Here is a 4,875-nt window from a genome sequence, read left to right as displayed (position 1 = left end):
CAGCAGTTAGCGTAATGGCTATGTCGCTGGACTGCCATGTAGTCAACCATGGTTCAAGTCCCGGACCTGGTGGCTTAAACTCATGCCGAGCGCGTGTGCGTGCGTGCCCAAGATCCCGAGAGGAGAAAGGAGGAGAAGGGATTGCGGCGTGACCATCCTCCTAGGGGGTGATTTCTCGCTTTCTGTCTCTGTCTTTCTGGCCAGTGCACATGCCGTATAGCAAAAACCTCTCCCAAAAAAAAGCGCTTTTATTAATCAGTGACATTGTGGAGTAGTCTCTGTGGTTTAAAGACAGTCTTACCCCACAGCCATCTTTTTCCTTTCTGTTTGTTTTTAGGTTTTTGCCATTGGGCGTGTGTGCTCACCATGGAGAGCTATAGAGAGGCAGAGTGAGAAGTCATCTCCCAGGTGGATGGCTGCGCTGCGATCCCTTCTCCTCCATTCTCCTCTCTTGGTCTGGGCTCCCTTCCTTCCTCCTTCCTCCTTCCCGGGGATTTAAGCATGCAGGCACACAGGCCTGGCACGAGTTTCAGGCTGCTGGATCTAGGACTCGAACCGAGGTTGGCCATGCGTAAGTCTAGTGCCTTACGCACCACACCACCTGCTGGCCCCACTGTTACACATTCTTTGAGCCAGTTCACCTGAAAACATCAAAGAAGGAAGAGGCCTCTAGAAAGGGAAGAGGGCCGCTAGAAAGGGAAGAGCTGTGGCCGTTGGTGTGTCTCAGGAAATAACTTATCTCACAAACTTGGGGTAGATGCCTTCTGTTTACAATCCAAGAATTGCGACATGTGTGGTTGACATTTCCTGTCAGGTCTGGGGCTCAGCGTCCCCGTGGGAAGAACGAGGTGGCCCGTGCTCCCGCCTGCACCAGCAGACCACGGCGTGGCCGCCCCAGGGCCTCTGCCTCCACGCGGCATGCGTCTCTGCATCTTCCCTGCGTGCCCCTGAAACAGCCACCGAGTCCTGCAAATCTCACTGCTATTTTCAGACCTGCTTTCACTTAGAATAATTAGTTCCAATCATTACTCACAAGTTTAGTGCCTAATATAGAAAGAACTTATTTTATTTGCCCTAAAACTGTCTTTGAGCTTCAAAGAGCCAGAATTCCAAGAATGGCTGGGCTTGGGTGCTCAGTGATGTGTACGGGGTGGACAGAGTGAGCACGGCCTGCCCAGAGCTGGCCTCCCGGGGTGGGCCCTGACCCCACCTGCCCCCACTCAACCGAGGGCCCACACAGCAGCCGGCCCAGCTGTGCCTGGGAGCAGCTCCTAGGCTTCCCTGCGTCCCCGGTGTCTGCTCCGTGTGCGGTTCACCAGCGAGCCATCACCCGAGTGCATTTTAAAAATGATTGAGATGCAGTTTTATAACAGCCCGCTAGCCACACCGCCATTCGGAAGGGAGCTCAGCGGCATTTAGCGTGCAGCTGTTCTGTCTACGTGAGGCATTTTCCAGATCCCAAAAGGGAGCCACATACCTGGGAGACAGGCTCTGCTCACCCCTCCCCTCAGCCCCTGGCAGCTACCAGTCTGTACTCTGCCCTCCAGCTTTACCTGTCTGGGGTATTTGAAACAGACGGAGTTACACACTGTGTAGCCTTCGGCATGTAGCTTTATTCACCTGCTACCATGCGTTCGGGGTTCCGTGTAGCCTTCGGCATGTAGCTTTATTCACCTGCTACCATGTGTTCGGGGTTCCTCCATGTCCTGGCATGATGTGGTATTTTGTTCCTTTTCGTGGCTGAGTAATATTCCACCGTGTGGATATACCACACTCTGTCCTTTGGTCTGTGGTAGACATTTGGGTTGTTTCCACCTTGAAGCTGTTGGGAAGAGACCTGCCGTGGACCGCCACGTGCAAGCATTCGTCTGCACCTTTGCTGCTTCTGGGCCAAGTCACGGTTATCTTCTAGTGACCTCTCAAGTCTGACTTCTACAGTCCTCCAGTCAAGCTACCCTCATCGCTTTCTGCACTTCCCACGTGGTGGCGGTTGTGGTTTTGCCAGAGGGCACACATGCCCTCAGGAGAGAGAGAGACAGAAGGAGAGCACCCCGTGGGGCCTGGTCGTACTGCCAGCCCTCTTCCCTCCATTTCCCCACCCCTTCAGGACCCTGGGCACATACTCACCTTCCTGGAATACTTGTGAAGCCACCGGGCCCAGGATTTGAACCTCAGTCAGAAGGTTCGGTTGCTCCTGGAGGGCCCTGGGGAGCCCCTGGCCGGGTACCGTCAGCCTTCTTGCTCAGGAGCCATGTGATGTGTCTCTGGGAGGACAGCAGGGTCGCTCCCCGAACCACAGCGGCCGGGATGGGTGCGGGCTCGGGCCCTGGTTCTTTACAGCGACCTGGCTGATTGCAGGCCACGAATGTGTCGTCTGCCACCTGCCCCCTCTGCCCCGAAATGGCGAGCGCTACCCTGAGTTGCCCTCTGGTCCCCCGGACGGGGCGTGCTGAGGAGTGGCACTGAAGAGGTGCATTGTGACAAATGAGTCCACAGCTGTTGCCCCCTTGACAGAGAAGGGCGGCCAAGCCTTCAGAGCAGGGGCGTCAGGCAGCATGACCCGCATGGCATGGCCGGCCAACCCTGGCCCCTGCAGAGGAAGGCAGAGAGCTCCCTGTGAACGCTGTCATCAGGGCCAGGTGACCTGCGGCACCGGTGACAAAGCCGTCTGCGGCGGTGGCTGGGGAACCCGAAGGCCAGCGGGTGCGGGCGCAGGGTGCAGGCGCAGGGTGTCCGAGACGCTTTCTGAGCTGTCTCCCGGAGTGCGTCTGCGTCCTGGTTCGCCCTTGCACTGCTGAGAGGCGCCCGAGCTGGGCGACTTACCCCAAAAGAGAGCTTTGTTTACCTCAGGGCTCTGGTGGCCGGGAAGCCTGGAGGTGGCGTCGTGGGCTTGGTCAGCGCAGGCCAGCACGGTGGAGAAGGTGGGGGCTCAGGGCGCGTGAGGGTACCGTGTTTCTGTCTCTCGTTTCTTGTAAACCTACAGGAGTGCAGTCACGGCCCGCCTAAACCCCCACCTGGCCATGTTACCCCTCGAGCTCGTCCGCCCTTGCCCAGGGGCATGGCCTCGGGCGGGGGGGCTCCAACCACGTGTGATTCCGGAGGGCACCGCACACACCGGCACTGCGTCCTGGGCTCCTTTCCCCCACCCCTCCCTCCCCAGCTACCCCGTTGCAGGCTACCCCGTTGCAGGCCAAGGGCCCCAGTGCCCCCTGTGGTGGGCTGCCTGGATGTAGCATTTTGGGGTAGCCACTCATTGCAGCTGTGCACTAAGGGGTCTGAAGGTGGGACTTGGGGACATTAAGGAAAGCACACAGCATTTTTTGAAGTGTGGGCCCCGTTCTGGGCGCACCGAGCCTTTGGCAGGTTAACTAACCCGTGTCCTCTCAGTGCCAGTTCTAGAGCTGGAGGTGCCCTTGGATGGGGTCATCTGGTCCCTTCCTTGTCCTGTGCAGACGGGGCGACCAAAGCCCAAAGGTCCTCTGCGATGCACCCAGGGACCCCGAGCATGTCCCTGCCCCTCTCCTTCCCCAAGGAAGCTCCCAGCACTGCAAAGAACGCCTGGTGCCCACCAAGGCCGGCAGGCGGAGGGGATGGCCTCCACTCCTCCCCCAGGGCTCCTGGCCCTTCGAACGGCCCTTCCAGGCAGCACCGAGGCGCTGTGGTGTGAGGGCGTCACTGCAGGTCGGAGCCCGAGACACTGCTTTCTGTTCCCCATGGGCCTGCCCCCTCGGATGCCCCTGCTTGTGCCTGAGCGTGGTGGCCGCACTGCGCCCTGGCTGGGCAGAGCAGCAGGGTGAGCACTCGGTGCTGTTTCCTCTGGGGTAGGAAGGTCACCCTCGGTGACGGGCAGTGACTGAGCGAGGGCAGGCTCAGCTCCCCGATTCCTGGTATCTGCACGTCGCACGCACTTTCAGAACCCACACCGTGCTCTGTGCTCTGTGCTCCGCAAACTTGACGGCTGTTGTGTGTCAAAGAGAAGCCACAGCTTTTTAAAAGGCAGTGGAAGGTGGACCTTCTCTCTGTCTCCTCGACGTCCACGCCCATCGTGTGCGAGATGACCTCTGCCCAGAGGTGAGCAGGCCTCCACGTGCCAGCGACCTGGAGGCACCGAGCCCCAGCGGACAGAGGAGGAGGGGAGACAATCCACAGCGAGAGCGTCTCCGACCGACCGCACAGTGTGGTCACAGTCGAGCTGGGGCCGGGCAGTGGCGCAGTGGTGGCACAGCGGTGACGTGCTAAGATTCTGAACATGCTGAGCGCACGTGCCCACAGTTCAGGGCCGGCTGTGGCAGGGGCAGGTTGGGGGCTGGCTCGCTCGCTCTCTCTCACGATCTTAGAAGTAATAATCTTCCTTTACGAAGTGAGACAGGGACTTGCAAAGTGCTCCAAGGGAAGCTTCCCCTTTGCATGCATTTGAAGGCCGAGGTCTTCCTTCTGGTTCCCTAGTTTTCCGGCAGATGCCCAAGTGCCTCCCTGGGCAGCCCGCTCTGGGCCGGGTGGGGGACCACGGCGAGCGGGACGGGGGTTCACATTGGAGCCAGGGGTCATTTGTCTGCTTCTGCAAGCCTGACCCCAAGGAGGAAAGGAACCACGTAGCTCTCTCTCCCTCCTACGTTTGACACTGACCCAGACCCCCCCGGCTCTGAACCCACTGGTTTTCCAAGGTTGATAAAGGATTGTGACAGGTCTTGCCGAACTGTCCGGGCAAGCATCGATGCCCACACGTCCTCAGGTGGTCACTGGCTTCTCGACGGACAGCCGTTTCTCAGTCTGCTCATGTCATCGTCTGGTCTTCTGGGGACAGGGACGAAGGTCCACCCATCTCCAAATAAAGCCAATGACAGAACCATGCGGTGTGGCTCCTCGGGCTGCCCC

At 59.1% G+C, this 4,875-nt stretch overlaps 1 protein-coding gene across 1 annotated transcript in view; it reads left to right on the top strand.

The window, feature by feature from the left end:
• The window catches only part of EEPD1 (endonuclease/exonuclease/phosphatase family domain containing 1), a 95,801-nt gene that overhangs the window by 76,056 nt on the left and 14,870 nt on the right, over window positions 1-4,875 (top strand). The gene's annotated exons all lie outside the window — the stretch shown is intronic.

The sequence above is a fragment of the Tupaia chinensis genome, unplaced genomic scaffold (genome assembly GCF_000334495.1).
Source record: "Tupaia chinensis unplaced genomic scaffold, TupChi_1.0 Scaffold000088_1, whole genome shotgun sequence".
Classification (NCBI taxonomy): domain Eukaryota; kingdom Metazoa; phylum Chordata; class Mammalia; order Scandentia; family Tupaiidae; genus Tupaia; species Tupaia belangeri.
This window is presented reverse-complemented; position numbering and strand designations above follow the sequence as displayed.